This window comes from Mirounga angustirostris, unplaced genomic scaffold (assembly GCF_029215605.1).
Source record: "Mirounga angustirostris isolate CCGP_5_RB_7025 unplaced genomic scaffold, mMirAng1.0.hap1 SCAF_10, whole genome shotgun sequence".
In the NCBI taxonomy this organism is placed as follows: domain Eukaryota; kingdom Metazoa; phylum Chordata; class Mammalia; order Carnivora; family Phocidae; genus Mirounga; species Mirounga angustirostris.
In genome coordinates, this window is record NW_026991718.1 from 72,250,880 (window position 1) to 72,273,870 (window position 22,991).

General features: G+C 49.3%; 1 long non-coding RNA gene across 1 annotated transcript in view; it reads left to right on the forward strand.

Moving 5' to 3' along the window:
- Positions 1-3,762: 3,762 nt before the first annotated feature.
- Positions 3,763-22,991, forward strand: part of LOC123850516 (uncharacterized) — a 50,554-nt gene continuing 31,325 nt past the window's right edge. The window contains exon 1 of the long non-coding RNA XR_010405710.1: positions 3,763-3,977. This is a non-coding gene — a long non-coding RNA (uncharacterized LOC123850516). The remainder of the gene's footprint in view (positions 3,978-22,991) is intronic.

Consider the following 22,991-nt stretch of genomic DNA (forward strand, 5'->3'; position numbering starts at 1 on the left):
CTGGATCACGGGTAGTTGTATTTTTTAGCTTTTTGAGGAACCTCCATACTGTTTTCCACAGTGGCTGCACCGGTTTGCATTTCCATCAACAGTGCAAGAGGGTCCCTTCTTCTCCACACCCTTGCCAACACTTGTTCCTTGTGTTGTCGATTTTAGCCATTCTAACAGGTGTGAGGTGATATCTCATTGTAGTTTTGACATTTCCCTGTGATGAGTAATGGTGAACAAACATCTTTTCATGTGTCTGTTGGCCATCTGGATGTCTTCTTTGGAAAAATGTCTGTTCGTGTCCTCTGCCCATTTTTAATTGTATTTGTTTTTTGAGTGTTGAGTTTTATAAGTTCTTCATATATTTTGGATACTAACCCTTTATCGGATATAGCATTTGCAAATACCTTATCCCATTCTGTAGGTTGCCTTTTAGTTTTATTGATGGTTTCTTTTGCTGTGTAAAAGCTTTTTAATGTAGTCCCAATAGTTTTTTGTTTTGGGTTTTGTTGTTGTTGTTGTTATTGTTTTGTTGTTTTTTGCTTGACATACCTAGAAAAAAGTTGCTATGGCCAATGTCAGAGAAATTACTGCCTGTGTTCTTTTCTAGGATTTTTATGGTTTCAGGTCTCACATTTAGGTCTTCATCCATTTTGAATTTATGTTTGTGTATGGTGTAAGAAAGTGGTCCCGTTTCATTCTTTTGCATGTAGCTGTCCAGTTTTCCCAACACTAGATGTTGAAGAGACAGGTCTTTTTCTCATTGGATAGTCTTTCCTGCTTTCTCAAAAATGAATTGGCCATGTAATAGGGGGTGTATTTTTGGGTTTTCTCTTCTGTTCCATTGATCTATGTGTCTATTTTTGTGCCAGTACCATACTGTCTTGGTGACTACAGCTTTGTAATATAACTTGAAGCTCAGAGTTGTGATGCCTCCAGCTTTGCTTTTCTTTTTCAAGATTGCTTTGGCTATTTGGGGTCTTTTGTCATTCCATACAAATCTTTAAGATTATTCTAGTTCTGTGAAAAATGCTGGTGGTATTTTGATAGGGATTGCAATAACGTGTAGGTTGCTTTGCATAGTACAAACATTTGAACAGTGTTTGTTCTTCCAATCCATGAACATGGAATGTCTTTCCATTTCTTTGTGTCATCTTCAATTTCTTTCATCAGTGAAAAAGCAAGGCATTTTGAAGAAGCCAGTTATGTTGAAATACAAATACCAAAATATTTTAAAAGGTGAGTGATTTAGTAATTATATGCTTTTTAATTAAGATCCAGCAGCAGATCTAATAATCACCATAATTTCAAAGTAGTGATGAATAAATAATTTGAGATATCTGCAACAATTGTACTGTGATAGGAAAATATTTTATAATTTCTATGAGTAATGAAGTCACAGTTTCTGCTAATAACCCTCACGGTTTGTTGCTTGACTCATAATCAAAGAAAATGCTAAATTTCAGTTCAAGGTTCATGAAAATAAAGCTGTAATTTTTTCCCACTCAAGTTCATGGGTCCCCTGACGTGTATCGAGGAAGGGTCAGTGGACCTGAGGTTAAGAGTCCTTGCCCTAGGGAAACGTGGTCAGTAATATGCAATAAATTCATTATAACCACTGAAGTAAGAAGTGTTTTTTTTTTTTAAAGATTTTATTTATTTATTTGAGAGAGAGAGAATGAGAGACAGAGAGCATGAGAAGGAGGAAGGTCAGAGGGAGAAGCAGACTCCCCGCCGAGCAGGGAGCCCGATGAGGGACTCGATCCCGGGACTCCAGGATCATGACCTGAGCCGAAGGCAATCGCTCAACCAACTGAGCCACCCAGGCACCCGTAAGAAGTGTTTTTAAAAACACAAGCCAAATAGATGTATATGAAGTGAGATTCCAGTCCCCTGTCCTCCACCAGAGTCTGCTCCTCTTCTGTAGGATATTGTTTGGGCGGTGGACCAGACTCTATCTTCTCTTGTCCCCTGGACTACCAGCCCCACACCAGTGCACGGCAGGGGCTGAGCCCAGAAGGAACATCCGATCAGCATTTGTTGACTCTGTCTGTGATGACTCTTTGAATGCCAATTTTTGAAGATTCTGAGATTTTTATTATCCTGTTGAACCCCTCAGGTTTCTTAATACAAAATTTGTCATTTGCACATATACCACTAGATGGCAGCAGCGTTCCACAGACCGTCTTTTCCCTGCTCTTAGTATCCCATCCAGGGGCTGTTTTTTTTTTAAAGACTCAGTGTGGTTTCAGTCCTGGAAAAATTCAAGCTCACTCCCCTTCCTGCTTCCCGCCACCCCCATGGATTTCCCAGACAGGATTTATCACCGTATTATTTTGTTCCCCCAGTAAGGAGGCTGTGGAAGAGTATGGGTAGTTATGCAGACCGTTCAAGGTCACGTACAAAAAGTGATCTGACTGGTCTGCATGGGAAATTTGATCCCTCCCAGCATTTACAGAGCACCTACTATGTGTCAGACCTAATACTACGCTTCATTTACATGGATACACTGTCCCTGTCACAGGTGCGTGACCACATACTAAGAATGGAGGGAAAGAGCAGCTGGGTCTTTGGGGGAATGGAAAGGTTTAGGAACAGAGAAGCATTGCTGGTGTGAGCAGTAATGTTCTCACTGAGCTGTTCACTCCACCTGGAACATTTAAGTTACAACAGACTGATCGCAGTGAAGCTAAAATTTCTATGCGGATGAAACCCAAAGGCAACACACAAACATGAAATCAGAAGTTGGGGTGCAATTGAAGAATGACGGTCTATAGGAAATGTTCTTTACACAAACTGCTCTATCGTATTGCTGTTAAATAATTTTCAAAATGTAAACACTAAGGAACATATAATTAACGATGCTAGTAAGAAGTAGACCTTAAGCTAGCCCTTAAAGTATTGCCCATGCTCTTAGTAGACCAATCAGGTTTGGTGAGACCTTCGAGTAGGTGGTGTTTGGGTTGCTGAAATTGGCGGGGACACACAGGGCTTCTGTGTGGAGTCAACCACTGTGCTCTAAGGTAGAACACAACAGCCTTTTAATCATCAAATTCAAGAGGCAGGCTGGCTGCCAGCAGAGTGGCAGAGCCGAATCACAGGATCTCTTTAATCGGATGGCACCTTCCCTCCCTTCCATGGGATCCTTCACCTGGGCAGAAAGATGGGCTGGTTCCTCTTCAAATCTCCCTGTATCCAATGGCCACCAGAACACCCCCACAGAACGCTCACATACAACAATGACAAAAACACACGTGCGCGCACACTATAAACAAGAGCAAAACCGTTCAAAAGAAGTGAGAGCTTGAAAAGAGTAAAACCGGCGTAGACTGAACTACTTCGGGGAAAGGCATGATTAAGCTGGCCCCAAACCCTGGAAAAGATGCCCGGGAGGAGAAGGGGCCGTGGTGGCGCTGCGGACCCAGTAAACTCTGAACCGGCCGAGGCAGTGGGTGCCTACACCTTGGTGAAGCAGCGAGGCTTTTCCAACCTCTGTCCCCCCGTGCTTTCTTCTCCTAATACAAATGCCTTCCGAAGGATGCCCGCCTGGTTGCAGCTGAGCCAAGGAGCACAGGGATTTCCCCACACTCTCATTAGGATGGCTCTCCAGGGAGGCAAGGCTGCCCAAGGTGGTAGCAGCAGGGGGGTGGGGGTGGAGAGGCATGGGGGCTGATAAGACAACTGGGTTTGGAAAACGGTGGATTGCAAGAACCAAACCCCAAGGGAGGGGTGGGGGGGGAGCTCTGTCAGTGCCTTGCACCCTGGAGTTTACATCCTCACATTAATCCTAAAGGTTTGATTCCAGCAAACCCTCCAGATGTTACCAAAGCTCCGGAAATCCACCTGCCTGTTTCTCTTCAAAAAGTCTGAGAAAGCTGAAACCCCAACAGAAGTTGCTTTTAAAAATGTTACCCATCCTTTTGCAGCATAAGCACCAAAGAGAAATCAAATTGGTTTATTTATTGTCAAGCCTTGAGGAACAGACTAAGGTAGGAGCGCTCTACAGTTCGGTTCAGTGTTTTTTTTTTTTTTTTTTTTTTTTGAGAGAGAGAGAGAGTGCCCAACATGGTGCTTGATCTCATGACTCTGAGATCACGACCTGAGCCGAAATCAAGAGTCGGACACTTAACTGACCGAGTCACCTAGTCGCCCCTCGGTGAACATTTTTTAGCATCTTCGAGGAGCTGGAATTGTGAATGGAGTCAGGTCTGAGTCGCAGACCTGGCGTTTCTGTTGCTGGCGGGATTCTTAGGAGTTATGTGACCTTCTCAGATACTCAGTGACCTCCTCTGTAAAGTGGGAAAAATCTGGTGCCTATTTCATAGTACTGTTGTGAAGATTAAATGTAACATGCTTGGTGCAGAGCCTGGGGCGTTTACTGATAACTGATCAATAAATTGAGGATAATGATATGCTGCTAGGCATGTATTCATTCAACCAAGCCTGATGGATCGCAGAGGACAAAAATAAAGAGTGAGACCTGACCTCACTGTCAAAGAACAAACTATTGAATGAACTGTTGTGAAGTGGAATGTGTGTGTGAATGTACGTATACCGCGTAGATCATATTTCATTGATTCTAAAATGTACTTTTTTGGGGCGCCTGGGTGGCTCAGTTGGTTAAGCGTCTGCCTTTGGCTCAGGTCATGATCCCGGGGTCCTGGTATTGAGCCCTGAGTTGGGCTCCCTGCTCAGTGGGGAGTCTACTTCTCCCTCTCCCTCTGCCTCTTCCCACCGCTTGTGCCCTCTTGCTCTCTCTCTCAAATAAATAAAATCTTTTTAAAATGTACTTTTTCATATTTTAAAATAATTTGGCATCACTTTTTCTTTCTTGGTGGTAAATGAAATAATGGTGTGGCTTGCAATCAGTGGAATCTTAGATTTGGTGAAAACAGATAATCATAAAGACACAGCCATGAGCTCACCACCATGATTCAGCCCCTGCACGGACACCCAGGCCAGAATCCTAGTCCAGGTCACAGGGGATGCTGTTGTCTCTCTCCTCAGATATGTGGGCTCCCACTGCCTTTGGGAGACAGGCGTGGGGGGGCCTTTGGGGTGACTGGACTGATCACCTTGGCAGCTGAGGGCTGGGCAGTCTCCAAACTCCAGGGCACATACAGGTCCGTGTTTAGAATGCAGGTTTCCAGGCCCTGCCCCAGAGGGTCTGGTTGGGTGGGTGTGGGAGTGGAGCCCCAGCTGACTCAGCCAGCCCTCGTTCCTCCCTAGTGCCGGAGAATTCTCTGCTTATGGGCAGCGTGTCCGTCGCGGGTGCAGGAAATGATCCTTACCTGAAACTGGGAAAGTGGAGTTAGCTTCCGGATGCGATTGGTCAAGTAGTGTGCTGAAGCTGGCTAATCCTGGCTCGTGTGAAAGTAATCATGGTGTCATGGTGGCAGAGCCATGGTGGCATGGATGACCTACACCACGGTCATCGGCAAGCCCTACCAGCCAAGGCGTCTTTTTTTTCCTTCAGAGTCAGTTTACCAGCACACCAGTGGGACTTCTCCTTAGCTGGGTGGCCTCAGGGTGACCTTGAGGAAGGACATCACTGAAAATCATTCTGAGCCTCTGTCTTCCCATCTAAAAGGGGACAATAATATTTCTCACCGCGCAGCGCTGCAGTGGAACAATGAGTCTCCATGAGAAAGCATCTAGCCCAGTGCTATGCTCTATCAATTTGCAGTTTATTCTTTTGCTCCGGAAGTGTCCTATAATGTTTTCTTCTGGGGAACTTGCCAGGAAGAGAATGAAACGAATGTTCTTTGTGATACAATTCAAGTCTCCATGTGGATAATTAGCACTGAACAGTAAGGATAATAATAAATAACTATAGAACCCTCTACAGTTTAACAAACTGTATTTAATGTGGCATAACGTCCCAAGGCAGACACTGCTATCCCCATTTTTCAGATGGGGAAACCAAGACTCAGAGAAGCTAAGTGTCATGTGACTTATAAGTGAGGCAGGAACCACAACTTTCTACGTCCTCCCCCTCCCCTCTTGTCATCACAGCGGAGCCTGTGTGAAGAGCTCTGGGTGGGTGGGTAAGATTGAAACAACCCCAAGCTCCACAAGTTTCCTGCCCAAATCTTAAAGTTTAGTTGGAAAACTTAAACACCCTCAAGGGAATCGCTTGGGAGTGATGACCAAGCAAAGTCACAGAAGGTGCCATCGGCAGATGGTGTCGTGAATTCACTTACACAAACACATGGAAGGCAATGCTCGGCTCCAAGCCCTCAAACTAGCAAAACCGCCCAGATGTTCCCCCTGACTGTGTTTCTTGACTGCATTATGATTCCTCTACCATCCTTCCTGTGTGTGCAGGGGAAGCAGAGCTCAGGGCTGAGGTGGCATTTCTTTCTTTCTTTCCCCTGGCTGCAGTGAGGCTTGTGGTTTTCTCCAAGACAAACACTAAATTCTTGAAAGCTGAGACCGTCCACCCTGGGTGTGAATGCGGATGGTGATTTAGTCTTTGGTTTCTCCCAAGTATGAACTTTATTGCTCATGCTGCTTATTGACTTACGAGCTGATTAAAAGGAAGGAAAAAAACCTCTCCCAACTAAAGACATGCACCAGACTTTTCCAAAGTTTAAATAAAGTTGAAATTCAGCAGCAGGTTGGCTGCAGTTGAGAGAAGGGGGTTTGAGCCAAATTCAGCCTTCGAATTAAGAAAGTGTTAAAAAGTCCAGCCTCGCAGCTCCAAGGAGTACAATATCTTCCCTTAAAAAAAGGAAAAAGTTAGCTTCCAAAGTTGATTCCCTCAGTCTTGGGTTTTGCTGAAAAGATAGAAGCAATTATTCAAATAATTCAGGAATCTAGAGGGAGCAGAGGAGACCTGTCTACTGGTTTCTGGAGATGGTGCAGCATGATGGTCATGATCAGCTGTCCTGATCACATCATCCACCGGCCACCTGGGCACACAGCCCTCTGGGTCTCCAACATCTCTCAGTGCGGGGGGGGGGCGGGGGGTCGGCTTTTCACATGGAGAGCTGGGGCTGACTCTTGCACAGATGGTCTAGCCAGCACAGGGTTTTGACTCTCCTTCCCCTCCGCTGCCCCTCTCTTCTCCTTCCCCTCCCACTCCCCTCCCCTCCCCTTCTCTTCCCTTCCCACAATGTGTAAGCCATCAGAAGGGTTGTGCTTCTACCATTCATCATTCCCACCATTTCCTGATTTTTATACCCATTTCACACACCCATAGAATAGAAGCCTGTTAAGGACTCTTGCAGCTTTAAAGATTCTGTGACTAACAAATTTGGGATTCATTCACATTTTGAAATACTAAAATAATTTGGCTGAAAAATATTCACTGATATGTGAAAATATTCACAATGTAATGCTAAGTATATTAATAATATGCTGAGACCAGAAAGTCATGTACTAAAATGGGAACCATGGAAATCTCTGGGCTTTGAGATGGTGGGTGATTTGTGTTTTTTCTTTCTGCATCAAGTGGCATCATAATTATTAGTTTCTCTCTGACACCCTGGTGAGCTGTAAGCTCTCGGAGTGCAGGGTCTGTATCTAATGTGTTTCTTGATGTATCTACAGTGCCAGGTATGCAGAAAGCACCGGATAAATATTCATTGAATGAATTACTGAATGCGTTTCTGGGCTGTATGAGTTGTTGTCCAATGAGCGTATATTACTTTTTTTTTTTTTAAAGATTTTATTTATTTAGAGAGAGAGCATGAGTGGGAGGAGCGGCAGAAGGAGAGGGAGAGAGAGAATCTTAAGCAGGGCTCATTGTCACTACCCTGACTTTTATCATTATTGAAGGGTAGGGAAAGCAACAAATGTTAATGTAAAAAAAATAAGTTGTACTCTGATGAAAATTCATATCCTTAAAACAAACATCAACAACCCACAGAAATTTGAATATTGAGTAAGTAGCCAAATGTTGAATAGGGCTTATGCTGTTTTGTCATTTTAGGAGACATTGTGGGGCACCTGGGTGGCTCAGTCGGTTAAGCGTCTGCCTTCAGCTCAGGTCATGATCTCAGGGTCCTGGGACCGAGCCCCGTGTCTCCCTGCTCAGTGGGAAGCCTGCTTCTCCCTCTCCCTCGGCCTGCTGCTCTGCCTACTTGTGCTCTCTTGCTCTCTGTCAAATAAATAAAATCTTTAGAAGGAGACATTGTCAGTTCCAGGGACACCCAGCCATGGGGAGTCTCTCCGAGCACGGAATCTTCCCTGAGAGTCAGTGTGGAATACCAGACACACCTGAGAACCCTGAGCCACCTCAGGGCTTGAGCTGACCCAGGCAGAGGGGAGGAGAGACATCTAAATTGGGTGAGAGTTTGGGGTTTTGATAGTCAATTGAACTAGACCTTTTTATTACGGAATATGGGATTATTTATTAATACTCAAGAGTAGATAGAAAGCTGTGGAATCTGCCTGTGATTTTGTTGGAAGAACGGGATTTGCTAGAGGCTCTTCTGAGCCTCTGCTCACACCCTCCTGAGGTAGTTCGTCAAATGAATGGATTCCACTTGTTAAGTGGTAAGTACTGCTGTGTCCTTGACGGAGCCTTGTTGACTCCTATGTCCCGGCTTCCTCGTAGCCCCCTGCCCGTGCAGCCCTGGTGCTCGTTCTATGCCTGAGGTGGCCAGCAAATGTTTGTAAGGAGAATGACAGGGGATCTTTGGACAGCTGGGTCTGTGGCACTATCGACATGTGGGGAAGGGCAGAGGAACAAGAAAGCAGACCAAGAGGCTGCCTGCGTGTGTGACAACAGCATAGAAGGGCACTGGTTGTGTGCATCAGTGGGAGCCCCCAAACGGAGCCAGCTGCAAGGTACCCTATCCTGCACACCTCCTCCCAGGGATCTGTTGCCCATGGGGTGGAAGGTCAACACTATGGCTTCGTGTAAATGAGCCTGGGCAGAAACTGTGTTCTATTTCTGGTTCCCCCACCAACTTGCTGTTGCTGAAAGCTTGCCATTGGATTCATTGATTGGCAGGGCAGGGCAAAGTCAATTTGGCTCTCAACCTTGGCTGTACATCAGAATCACCTAGAGGGTTTTTAAAGCTCCCAGCGCCCAGGCTCCACCCAGACCAATTACATCAGAACCTCTGGGGGTGGCCCCGGGCAGCCGGACCTTTTAAAACAGGCCCCCCACCCCCTCCTTTCCTCACCAAAAGCCAAGGCTGGGAGCCAGAGATGTACCTGAACTCTGGCCCTTCCTGCTTCCTGCCCTGGCCTAATCCTGGCTGACCCCTAAGAGCTCCCCCAGAACACTGTCCTGAGGCTTAATGAGCTGGTGAGAGGCTCAGGGTGATCCCCCGCCTCTGCGAGGCTGCCTCTGGATGTAACCATGGTCACCAGCCGCTCAGGCTGAGATTTACGAGGCAACAATTTCTCTTTTCATAAAAATGTCCTATGTTCCTGTCATGAAGGGTAATGGAGGCTTTTAGCTTCTGTGTCACAGTCATGTCCCATCTCCTAGTGCTCCTGGTGGCATCGCCCACGGGGAATTAAGTCATAGTCTCCGGCAGGGAGGAACGGAGGCTGCGAAGTGGCCCCCCAGGCCCAGTGAGTCAGCGGGGAGCCGGGTCCCTGGAGAACTGCTCCTCCCAACCCCTGGCCCTGCTTCCCCAGACTGTACCCAGCGGGCCGGCCTCGAAGCAGAAGTTCGGAACGGCTTCTGCCTCCTCATCTGCAAAACGAGGCGACTGCATTCACTTCTTGGGGGTCACGGAATTTGAAAACCTGGTGACCGCCCTTCCCCCGCGGGCCCCACACGCTCGCACAAACTCAATCTTACCTGCGGCGGGAGCCAAGCAGACCCCGGGAGCTGAATTCCACACGGCTGTGAGCTGGGGCCGAGGCTGACACGCTGGGGGCCCGTGGGCCCATCCCCTTTACCTGCCAGGACGCCCTGTTCTCTCGGAGCGCCCAGTCCCGCCCGAGGGCTGCTGTCGTCTTAGGTCCACGAAGCTGCCCTTGCTCACAGCTACTCCATGCTCCATGAATGTGGATTCTGGATTTCTCGGTCCGGGCCCGGGGGGCGTGGGGTGGGGGTGGGGCTGCTGTAGAGCCCGTGTCTCCAGATGCTCCTCCCACAATTCTACTCTGTCCCTGGCCCAGGTCTGCCTCATCAAGGTGGGCAACAGAGACAGGGTTCAGGTTTCAATCTCATCACGTGCTGAGGGCATTTCGTGAGTACTCTTTGTATATTTGTGTGGTGAAATCTGATCTGGGTGAAATATTGTATTATTTTTGTTTTAATTTACATGTGTTCCAGTTCTAACCCCCCCCACTCTGTTTTGTTTTCCTTCTAATCTCAACCCAGAGCCATACATAATTTTGACTAGCATGTGATGAGCTTTACAGTTTACGAAGCACCCTCACATATAAGAGCTAATGCAGTCCTCCCATCCAGAAGATGGGGTTTGCTTATTGTTCGCACTTCCGGGATATGGGAAGTGGGGCTAACGACATTAAATGACCTGCCTGAGATGCAAGTGGGTTGCAATACAGATCTAATGTCCCAACCTGTGCTGTTCTGGTCACCAAAATACCTTTCCTCCTGACTTTTTTTTTTCAAGATTTATTTATTTATTTGGCGGGAGGGGGCAGAGGGGGAGGAGAGAATCCCTGAGCAGACTCCCTGCTGAGTGCAGAGCCCAACACGGGGCTTGATCCCAGGACCCCGAGATCATGACCTGAGCCGAAATCAAGAGTCGGCCACTTAACCGAGTCACCCAGGTGCCCCCCTCCTGACTTCTTTTTTTTTTATTCTTATGTTAATCCCCATACATTACATCATTAGTTTTAGATGAAGTGTTCCATGATTCACTGTTTGTGCATAACACCCAGTGCTCCATGCAGAATGTGCCCACCTCAATACCCACCACCAGGCTAACCCATCCTCCCACCCCCCTCCCCTCTAGAACCCTCAGTTTGTTTTTCAGAGTCCATCGCCCCCTCCTGACTTCTAGTATGGCTTTGCAAACCTACACATTTTAAATTCTTCTCTCACTTAATATTATTTCAGGAATATGGTTACCTATTTTTACACTGTCATCCTGGTTATCTTTTGAATAGCTGCATAATATAACATTTTACCATTAATTTACTCATCAGCCTCGGGTCATTGCTCACTTAGGCCATTCTGGTTTGCTATATTAGAAGCAATGCTGCTGCAATCTTTTGGGGTTAGAGCTATTTTCTTCCTCTGAATTATTTTCTTAGAGCAAATTCTCAAGAATGGGATTAAGGACTACATGAGTATGAACATCTTTGTGATTTTTTTTTTTAAAAGATTTTATTTATTTGCGAGAGAGAGAATGAGAGACAGAGAGCATGAGAGGGAGGAGGGTCAGAGGGAGAAGCAGACTCCCTGCCGAGCAGGGAGCCCAATGCGGGACTCGATCCCAGGACTCCAGGATCATGACCTGAGCCGAAGGCAGTCGCTTAACCAACTGAGCCACCCAGGCGCCCCATCTTTGTGATCTTGATTCACCTTGGTATTATTGACCTCCAAAGGAACCAAACATATTTACTCATTATCCATCATTATATGCATTCATTGATTTGTTGAGCCATCCATCCATCCATTCATCCCTCCATCCATCCATCCATCCATCTGTCCAACCATCCATCCATCCATCCATCCATCCATCCATCCATCCATCCATCCATCCATCCAGTATGTCCTCTATAAGTCTTAAATACATTGCGTGAGTCCCAGAAAGAGTATGTTCTGGTATATGTGTGTGGATGTGGGTATAGTGGGGAAGGTCCCTATTTCTACCCTTTTCTTAGACCAGCCCTTGCTGCTGCTTTCCTGGCTCCCCCTGAGCAACATGTTCCCAGGCCCTGGCCCCCACTTGCTGCCCTCAACTGACTCCCTCGTTGATGCTGGCACTCTTGGCTCCCTCAGCTTCCCTTTGCTTATTTTGGGAGGCCTGGCCATTTAGCTGCAGTCGCTGGAGTCATTTGGGTCCAGCTGTTTCCCCAGGGCCTGGCTGGTTGAGGGTCTGTGCCAGAGACAGCTGGCCTGAGTTGGTGGAGGTTAGGTCTCTAGGGGAGAGAAAGGCCAGCAGTAGCTCTGGGTTGTCCTCAAAGGCCAGTGTCCTCTTTTGGGAGACTTGACTGTGGGTGAGCGTGGCCCCAGCTTCCCCTTGGAAGGTCACAAGATGCTCCTGAGATGCTGTGCTCCCTCTCACCAACAGCCTGTGGCCCACCAACCCCAGGTTATCACAGCGTGTAAGCGTGTGAGTGTGCATGCATGCATATGTGTGTGTGTGTGTGTTTGGGGACATTGGTGGGGACTCTTCTTCAAGAGAATCTTGACAATGAATTTTGTTTTAATTAAAAAAAATCATCTGTTTCTTTATTAAATGAGTAAAATGTTGCTGTAGTAGAAAGTACAGATAAGCAATAAAAAAACATCCCTGATTCCACCATCTTGCAGTGCTAACATAGGGTGTATCCCCTTTGGAGGGGACTTGACCAGGGCAAGGATGGGATGAGGCTGGAAGGTCTGGGTCAGGGCCACATTGTTCTGTGTCTCCAGGAGCCATAAGGAGGGAGGTCATGGGCCTTGTCCTCAGACCTAGGGTCAGAGCCTGACTCTGGCCACTTCTGGCTATACGATCTTAGCCAAGTCACCCAACTTCTCTGAACTTTCACTTGCTCTTCTGTCAGATGGGAACAGTAGTGTCTACTTTGTGGGATTAAATGAGAATGATCATGTCTCATGCCTGGCATATGGTAGAAGCTGTCGGATAGGTGTCAGGCCCTCTCCAGTGAGTTTGGATTTTCTCCTGTGAAGCTATATTTTAAGCAGGGAAGGGAAGAATTTCTTTCTTTCTTTCTTTCTTTCTTTCTTTCTTTCTTTCTTTCTTTCTTTCTTTCTTTCTTTTCTTTCTTTCTTTTAAAGATTTTATTTATTTTAGAATGAGAGAGAGAGAGTGCATGCACAAGCAGGGGGAGTGGCAGAGGGAGAGAGAGAATCTTAAGCAGACTCCCCACTGAGCAAGGAGGCTGGCATGGGGCTCAATCTCATGACCCTGAGATCATGACCTGAGCTGAAATCAAGAGTCAGACACTCAACTGACTGAGCCACCCAGGAGCCCCAGGAAGAATTTATTTCTTATGACTGATTGCTGTGAAGCCATATTTTAAGCAGGGAAGGGAAAAATTGATTTCTTATGGCTGATTGACTCTTTGAAAACCATTTGCAGAATCATGGGAGTGGTAAGGTGTGAGGGAATATCACTCTTAAAGACTGCTGGAGAGGGGGCGTTTCATTGGTACAACCTTTTCTTGGAGAGCAGTTGGGTGTTATGCAACAGAAAACTTTAAAAACCCTAATGCCTGGGGCGCCTGGGTGGCTCAGTTGGTTAAGCGACTGCCTTCGGCTCAGGTCATGATCCTGGAGTCCCTGGGTGGAGTCCCGCATCGGGCTCCCTGCTCGGCAGGGAGTCTGCTTCTCCCTCTGGCCCTCCCCCGTCTCATGTGCTCTCTCTCATTCTCTCTGTCTCAAATAAATAAATAAAATCTTTTAAAAAATAAAAAAATAAAAACCCTAATGCCTACCCTTTAGTGCAACAATGCTGTTGTAAATAACTTATCTGGTGTAGATTATCAGTCAGGATGCATGTACAAGGGTACTCATTCATAGTGTTATTTCCAATGTAAAAATGGCAGATAAGCTAAATGTCCAACATGCATCTAACCCTGACACATCCTTAGGGTGGGAACACTACCAACAATAAATGAAGTTTTAGATCTAAGCTTATTAGCACGAAAAAATGTTTGCAGTATATTGTTGAATGAAAATAACAGGTTACAAAAGAGTGGATCTACAGTTCAATTTCATATTTGTAAAAGTGTGTAGGTACCCACATGTGTGTAGAAAATGATGCGAGAGATTTCTAAGACCCTCATCCTCGGTTTAAGACACCAATGATTCCTGGGGCACCGGGGGTGGCTCAGTTGGTTAAGCGTCTGACTTGATTTGGCTCAGGTCATGATCTCAGTCGTGAGATCAAGCCCCGTGTTGGGTTCTGCACTGGGTGTAGAGTCTGCTTAAGATTCTCTCTCCCTCTCCCTCTGACCCTCTGTGCTCTCTCTCAAAAAAATAAAAAAAAGACACCATTGATTCCTTAAATGGAGCTCCCTGAAGCCAGCCCCAAGGGACGTTAGTTACTGATGGCCAAACACCCCAGGACCAATTCAGAAACAAGCCCATCAACTTGCAGGGTTCTTGTTCTTCAGAACGCTTCCCGGATCAGAAAACAGACACTTCCCTGCCTCAGTTTCCCCAGGGTAGGGTGGGAGCAGGCATATGAAGGAGACCGGCTGCTCTCAACCCTATAAGCCGAGGAGAATTCAGGCTTCCTAGAGGCAGAAGACACCAAGGTTAAACCCCGCTCTTTTCACTCACTTGTGGGAACTGAGAGAGTCAAGGTCAACCCTGGCCTTGGGACACCCCTGTTATGTGCGACGCAGTAAGCTAGGTGTGCAGAGATAAATGAGCCACTGTTCTTGCCCATAAGGAGTGCAGTTGGGGTGGGGAGAACAAAACCACCCATTGGAAGAGAAGGGGTGTCTCAGAGTAGGAAGGGAGTGCCCTGCTTGGGGGACTCGGGAAAGGCCTCGCTGAGGAGGTGACCCTGAGCTGGCCTTGTAGGGTGAGGACAGGTGCGGGTAGGCGCCAGGCATCGGCCTGGGGAAGTGGCCTGTGTGGGGCAGAGGCACCGAAGGGCTGTGTGTCTCAGAAAGCCACCCCTCCTCTTGGCTGCTCGGGGCACCTGGTTCCTCCTCTCCAGCAGCCGCTTTCTCCGCTTTCCAGCCTATAGGGTGGGGAACACAGCCACTCACTGCCCCAGCTAGGCTTCTGGTAAGGGAGACAACAGGACCGAAGCTGGAATCTCTGTCTGCATTCCCACTTCCCGAGTCCTGGGTCCACTCCTGGCTTTGGGCATTGCGTCGGGGGGCAGGAGCTGGGGGCACCTGTTTGGACAAAGTCGACCCATGCTGGGCAGAGGGCAGTTCCCAGAAGGAGGGTGGGTGCAGTGTTGAGGGGACAGGGCCCACATGCCCCCTGTACCACTAAGGGGTGGTTCCAGAGGCTGATGCCTGTACAGCCCACGGCCCTGCGAGCGTTAAGACACAATCTTGTGATTGAAGGACATTCTTAGCCCAGATGTGTTGGGAAATTGCAATTTTCCAGGTACGTGCTGCCCTGCATGCACTCAGGGGGGTCGAGGCGCACGCGTCCACACAGGCACGCACACACGGAACCTCACAGACCCAGAGCAAGAGGAGAAAAGTCAGCTTCTGCAGTCTGACTGCTTCCTCCCAGGATCATCAGCGCACACAATGCACCGTGACTCATTGCCTGTGACTCACAGCGCTGTGGGGCCTAAGGTCCTGCCGGCAAAGGGCAAACGGCTCATTATTTGTCCTTTATGTTCTCTGAGATGGAGGGTCCCCCAAGCCTGGCCTGCACCCCCGTCCCGAGTGAGCCCGGTGGGGAGCAGCTCATGATTTTAGGAGGCAGAGGAGCACCCTAGGGAAGCTCACCTGGCCTGTGCTGTGGGGGTGACGGTGGGGTGTTACTTTATGAAACGATTTACAGAAGATGTATTTCAACACAGCATTCCCCACTGGGCATTCAGAACAGGGTATGATTTCCCAAAACCCAATTTCCTGGCACCCTTTCAGGAATCCGCTGGTTGTGCAAAGTGAAGTTGGTGTGTTGGGGGTGGGGTGGGGAGGAATATCTCTGTGGGGGGTGGGGGGTGGAGGGACAGAAATTTCCAGTTGAAAGGAAGGGCCAGAGAGGGTCCTGGTCTGTTTGGGGCCACATCCTACCACCATCTTGGGCACAGTAGCATTGCTGGCCCCTGCCAGCCCCCTTTCCCCTCTGCCGCACCCTCACCTTCCTCTTCACCTGGCCCCGGCTCTTGGCCGGAGACTGCGGGAGAAGCTGCCCTGGCCTTGCTGGCAGCCTGAGTCTCTCCAGCTGTGTCCGAGAGCCTGGCTCCAGGCGATCAGACTCCTTCCCCACCATCAGTGTCTATCCCACATTCACTGTGGGCCCTGTGATGTTCAAGGGTGATGGGGACATGCCACAGGCTGGCTGTTTAGCCAGGAGCCAAGAGTCCCAGGTAGAGTGCCTCGGGAAGGAGGGCTTTAAATTCTTATCCTGGGCTGGAGGTGCAGGGGAAGGCGGCCATCAGGGGCCAAGCTTCCCTTTAGGAAAGTCGTTGCTGCATCCTAGAGCAGGCTGGCACGGTTCTGGGCAGCCAGATACCCACGTGTGAGGGCAGTTGTCACGTGTGGTTCTGGGAGAAGGTGTGGCCGGGTATTTTGCTCCATCTGGGCCTGAGTCCAGCCCTGTGGGCACACGGAGCTGAGCTGTGGCCAGAGAGAGAAGGAGCTTGGCAGTTGCTTGATGAAGTGGGGGTGGCTACGGGGGTAGGGCCGCAGTGGCTAATTGTGCAAACTGAGCCTGTGGCCCTTTTAGGAGAGTGAGGATCTGCTCTTGAGCCCTTCTCTCTGAGGGTTTAAGTTACTGAAACAAATCAGGGTATACCAGGTAGTCCTGGGACTGAGACCCAGCGGCATGGAAGGAGTAAGATATCTCTGACATAAGAGTCGTTGTAAGGATAAAAGGAGACAAAAGTAGTGGGCTTGCCAGGTTGATCAAGAGGGACGAGCGTGCTCTCGACTGATGTCTATGTAATGAAAGAACTTCAGAACCAGGAGATCAAGTCCAGCCTGGCATGAACCCCATGGCCTACAGCAACTCTGGAGAAGGTCCCCTATGTACCTTGAGGACCCACGGCCCAGCCAGCAGATTTAAGGATCAAAAGTTTTTATAATTTGAATGAAAACTATAAGGAACCATGCACTTATTCTGTATCTCAAGCTGGTCAAGTGGTTGTTCATCCCACGTACCAACGAAGATGGGCTAGATTATGCTACGGTAGCAAACAGCTCTAAAAGTCTTAGTGGTTTAAAACAACAAATAAACAACAAAGTTTATTTTTTGCTCACAACAACGTCATCATAGGTCTGTAGGGGCTCAGTCTACTATGAGTCAGGGACTCGGGCTGCCATTATTGGGAACTTTGACAGTTGTCATGGAAAAGCACATATCGACTTTAAAACTGTTTTGCTGGAAGTGACACCTGTCATTTCCACTCACATGGCAAGTCACACAACTCCACCTGGATTCAGGTGGCTGGGGATGTATACCCTTTCCAAGTGTCCAGGAGGAGAAAGAGCCAGAGCATTTGAGAACAGCCCCAGTGACTTCCACACACAACCAGAGGGCATGGCTTGCAGCAGGTTTCTGGTACAGATTCCATTTGTCCAGGAATTCTGAGAAGGGGCGGGGGGGCAACACCATGGCAGGAATCAGGGAAGTCTTCCTGAGGAGGTGGGATCTGAGGTTAGCTTTGAAGGACAGCCTATCTTCAGACCTACTGATCTAGACAAGAGGAGGAGGAGATCAGAGGGAGCAGCCCAAAACAGCAGATTTGGAAGGAGACCCCGTCTGCTGGCCAAAGGGGTCCTGTACTCACATCTCCTTCCGACCCTGGTCTCTCCAAGCTTTAGGACCTCATGGGGAGGAGGAACAAAAGAAAAAGCTGGGCTGGGGTCAAGCAGAGATGAAAATTCTGGTAGCTGCTGACCAGAGGAGGAGAGGAGACAGGGCAGAGTCCCCTCTCGTCTTGTGCTTAGCTGCAGGCCCGGCACCTGGCACTGTGTAAGCCCTGCCACGGCCATGCTCATCTCTGGGCATGGAGGAGGTGCCTGTTCAGAGGGAGGGGGTCTGGCCAGATTTGTGGCTGCGCTATCTGTCCCTCCGTGACTCCTCCAGCCGATGGGCCCCAGAGCCCCACAGTCAGGTCATCCCTCGAACCAAATAAAGGGCCTTATTTGAGAGAAGGAGACAGAGGGGGAGATGAGTCCTAGGTTGCCCCGCCCACCAGTCAGCCAGAAAAAGCAGTGGCTGAGGGGCTCTTGTGTAATTCTGTAGGGAGCAGCTGAGGCATCTGGAGAAGGGAAGACAGGGCCTTGCTGGGAGATGTTCCAGCCTGGAGGAAGTGTGGTCCTTACCTTTGATGTAGCCACAGGCAATGCCTTCGGGGCATCTCTTGTCTGAAATGGGGGAAGTTCCATCCTCCTTCCCATCCTTCATAGCAGCTAAGTAACTTTGGCAACGGGAACCCTAGGTGGGCAGAGAAGTCTGGGACTTCATTTGACTCCCAAGTGGGGCCACTCACAAGAGAAGCCTTCAACCTGGCCTATCTCTAACTGCCAGGTTGTTGCAAGGAATAAATGAGCCTTTAATGAAAAAGTGCTAAATCACATGAACAACATTAATTATAGATAATTTAAAAACCAGGGCCTACCTACAGCTTTCTTGGCTTGATGTCAAGACCCCAGGAGTGGTCTAAAGACTGGACTTCACCCTCCCCAAGGCATGGTCAACCAGGGCCAATACCCTGGGAGTAGGTAGTCTCCTGCAGGCCAGCTTCTGGGGAGTGAGGAATAAAGGAAAGGTAGCAGACCCCTGTGCTGAGGAAGGGTGGGCAGGGTGCAGATGGACGGGAGCCCCAGGAATTGGGAAAGAGGTATAGGGCACAGCGCCTCCTGGGGCAAAGCTGATAGAAGAGACTCAGAACTGTGTCCTGGGGTGGGAAGCAAGAGAACACAATTAGGATACTGGTGGTAGAAACGCTATATGTTGACTGCTGAGGACCATGGCAGGAGACTGAACTTGCAGCGGACAGGGACAGCAGAGGGGGAAAAATGGAGAACATGGCAGCCCGAGCAGAAGGCTGGCCTCCTTAGCCTCAGACCAGGGGTGCCCCCGTCCCTGTGCCCAGAGGCAGGCTCGCAATTCTCTGAGGGGCTTCAGGTGTGGTGATGGCAAAGGTAGGGCTGGGGCAGGAGAGGGGTTGGCCTGGGGGACAGAGACCAGGCTCTAGGGATTGGGCAGTGGACCAGCCACAAGGGCGAGGCTTTGGCACTCCCCACCCCCACCCCTGTAACTGCACATTTACAGCAAAGAGCTATTTGACTCTTCCTCAGAGTGGTACCTATGCCCACAAAACTGTCCTCTACCTTATCTCATCCAGTCAGTATCAGACACACACTGGGCCGTGAGTAGGGGAGGCTGGCTTTGCATCTACAGGGAAGGGGGATGGTCTTCACCCCTGCACAGACCCTCTGGTGGGCCAAAGGGCAGGACTGCCTAGACTTCATAAGGAAGCCTAATGCACCCAATGATAATGATAGCTACTCACTATTAGCTAGCACTCGACTCTGCTCCGGGGACTCTGCAGCTGGAAGTCTTCACCACAGCCCTGCCGTTAGTACCCCCATTACCCAGATGGGAAGACAGGCACGGACAAGTGGTGGTATTTCCCGGAGGTCACAGAGCAGGAGGGGGCAGCTGGATTCCCAGCCTGACGGTCCAGCTCTCTCAGGCCTGGCTCCAGCCCCAGCAGGAACTTATCTTCTAGAGCTTTTCCCTTGTAGCAACAAGTCCTTAACTTTGCCTTTGTGCCTTTGCATAGTCTATTCCCCCTCTGCCTACAGGTGTTTGTTTGTTTGTTTGTTTGCGTGTTGGTTTGCCTGTTGAACTCCTATTCATCCTTCAAAACCCAGTGTAGAGCCATCTCCTCTGTGAAACTTTCCCTGATCTCCTTGACCCAGGAAAATGTTTTCTTCCCTGACCTGCTCTCTTACCCTTATCTCAGTGAGGTTTTCTTGTCTGTCTCCCCTATTAGACTAAGAATTCCTGGAGGGAAGTTCCTTGAGCTCAGTGATGCTTAGCACAGAGCCAGGCACATGGCATGGCCCAGAAAATGTTTAGTGAGTTGAATTTAATTCAGAGGCAGAAGGAGACTGAGCTCCCATTAGAAAGGCACAGGCCTTTCCTCAGGAAGGTCTGACTTGCTGAGGGAGAAAGGTTGCCCTTTCTTACTGTGGGAGCTTGTAGGACACCCAAACATAAATCGAGGTAGGAATACACATCAAGTATTAATGTGGCACCAGCTGGTTCCAAAGTGGAATTCTAGAACCTTGAAGTTGAGAGGGGCCCTGAGATCTAATATTCTTGTTTACATGCAGGGAAACTGAGGCCCAAGAAGTACACGCACCTCCCCCTCAACACATCCAGGTAGTGAATGACTCAGGTGGGACAAGAAGACAGGTCCCTGCAATCCCAGTTTGGGGACTGTGCCACTTGAAAAGGAAGCCAGGCCCTCTGAGGAGTGGTCCGGGGCTCGGCCTCTGTCCGTCACCTCCGGGTGCTCATCTGTGCAAGGCGAACACAGCCTCTGCCGCCAGGGGGGTCAAGGTGAGTATCCTGCAGCACTGGGCCCGCAGTAGATCTTCACAGAGGCGAGGCCCCCTCATGCTCTGCACGGGGAAGGTGCCAGCACCTAGACCGTGCAGGTCAGAATAAGGAAGTTTCTCGGAGGCGAGGAGCCAGTTTATATAACAGGAACTGCGGTTTCCTGAGAACACTGTTCCCTGAGGCCTCCCCTCCTCTCTCCAGAGTGCCGTCCACCCCCACGCCCCCTCCACGTAGGCACCCATTACTGCAGGTCTAGTCTCTGCTCCCAATTCTCCGTCCCCAGCCACAACCTCCCTCCTGGGACCCATTCCCACTGGCCAACTGGACCTTGACCTTGGCTATCACATCCTTACCCCAAAGACCAAAGGTCTGAAGTCATGCTGTGCTCTTCTGTGTGTCCCCCAGGTGGTTTGTCAGAGCGGCCTTGTTGTTGGGAGAGCTGGTGTTCTAGGGCAGGAGAAGGTCTGATCTAAGTCCAGGTGCCTGTTAGCTCCACGGGGCCCAAGACACACTCTCCCTCTCCGCCTCTCCACTGCAGCAGCTCCCCCCTCCCCTGCCCCATCCTCTGTCCTCCAGCCTCCAGTTCTCTTGGCCTTGTCTCCCTACGGAGCTAAATGCCATTGGGGTTGGGGGTCACGTGTCAGGACGTGCATGGGCTTTCTAGCTGCAAACTCCCGAGGGCCAAAGACACAGCCTTTTTATCTCCAGAGGTTCAAGGACACAGCGGACCCTCCCTTTTCTTTCTTTTCTTTTTTCTTTTAGCAGTATAGCTCCCACCACCCACTCTAGATGGCATGGCGAGATGGAGATGGCCTTGGTGTTAGATCAGAGGACCTGGAAGTACTCAAATCATTCCCAACCTCCTGGCCACTCACAGAAAAAAGGTGAAGGGAAGTAATAGGATACTTTGTTGCTGGCTGGAGCTTTGGCCCTGGACTCAGGCAGCAAGACCAAATGACCTTTTTCCTTAGGGAGTCAGGCCCCAGAGCCTTGGACCCAAGGGCCCTTTCCCCCTAAAGCCACAGCCGAGTCTCAGATGAGCAGAGGCCAGCCCAGAAGGAGTGGGGGCCCCGGCGGGGGGGCCTTCCAGGAACAAAGGCAGGCTCACCTTATCTGAATGGAGCAGGTGGGGCTGAGGGAAGAAGAGGGTGCGAGAAAGAGCTGTCTGGGGCTACTTGGAACAAGTGGGGTGAGGGCACACACAGAGAAACACTTCTTTGAAGGGGGAGCTATCCATGGGCCTGTCCTCTTTGGTCTGAGCCCCAGGCTCAACACCGCTCTGGCTTGGCCTGCAAGGGGTCTGGCCCTAGGGCACGAGGTCTTTTAAATAGGCACAGTGACCCCAACCCACTAGCACATTGGCCCAAATGACATCCTTGAATTGGCCTAAGAGGGCAGTGGGAAGGGACAGAGAGAACTTTTTCCCTCCCCAGGGCCAAGGGCCACATCTGTACATCCCCTCTGCCCTAACATGCCTGCCAGGCTTTTTTCTTTTTTCTTTTTCTTTCTTTCTTTCATTTTTGTTTTCATTTTTGTTTTTTTTTTTTTGCTTGTTTTTTTGTTGTTGTTGTTTTGTTTGTCTGGCAGACTGCTTCCATGAAGGCCCTGGAGGCTATTTTCTTTTTACCAAGTTGTTTAGGCTCATTCTGGAGAATCAGGTGGCAGATGGGGGAGGTCTAGAGGGTTCTGCTGTGCCTGCCTTCTTAGAGGAGGTCCAGGATGCCCAGTGACCTCTGGAACTGTGGCATTGTATCCTAATTGAGTGATGTTCTTTCCCCACATCTCAGATTTCTCCAATCTCTCCAAATTCACCCTCCCCCCCACCCCTGGAAATATATATGTGTATTACTCAGATAAAATGGAGTTGCGAAGCAGTTGGTGTCATGGAAAAGTGGCGGCTCTGGGCTGCAGTCTCTGTTTTCTCACTTCCTGGCTACGAGAGCTTGGACAAGCTCCTAGCTCCTTAGGCCTGGGTTTGCTCATTTGCAAGACAGGGGCGTTGTCTTCCCTGGTGGTTGTGAGAATCACTGTGATGCCGTGTGGGGACAACCTGGGTTGTGCCCAGCAGCATGAGATGGTCAGTGAGAGGTAACAGTTACTCTAGATTAGAAAAGAAACGCAAATAATAGTAATAATAACAACTGACAGGGAGAGAACACTAACTATATGTCAGACACTAAACCAAGGGTTTACATTTAATCCTACTCAATCCAAGAAGAGCTCTGTAAGGTAGGGACTGTCATTAGCCCCATTTTACAGAAGGAACCCGGGACACAGAGAGGCAAGTCACTTGTTCAAGAAGTAGAGTCAGGATTCAAACCCAGAGACCCTGACTCCAGAGTGGCTATTTTAGGAAGGGGAGGCAAAAAGGGGGCACAAGTGAAGCAGGGGTACGAATCACACATGGCGCAGAGGTTTGTCTGATCTTAGAGATGGGAACCCTCTGAAGCATTTGGTGAAGATCTCATTGGGGAGCTAGTGTCCCCCACCCCACCCCCACCCCCGCTTGGCTGCCTGAGCCATCCCATGTGGACGCTGGGTAGGGAGAGGAGCCTCTCCTATCTTTCAGAGTCTCTGTTGAAAGAGATGATTCAGCTTCTCAGCCAACTCTGATGCGTCCCAGGCAGCCCAGACCCAGCCAGTTGCGGGCGGGGGTGGCAGGCGG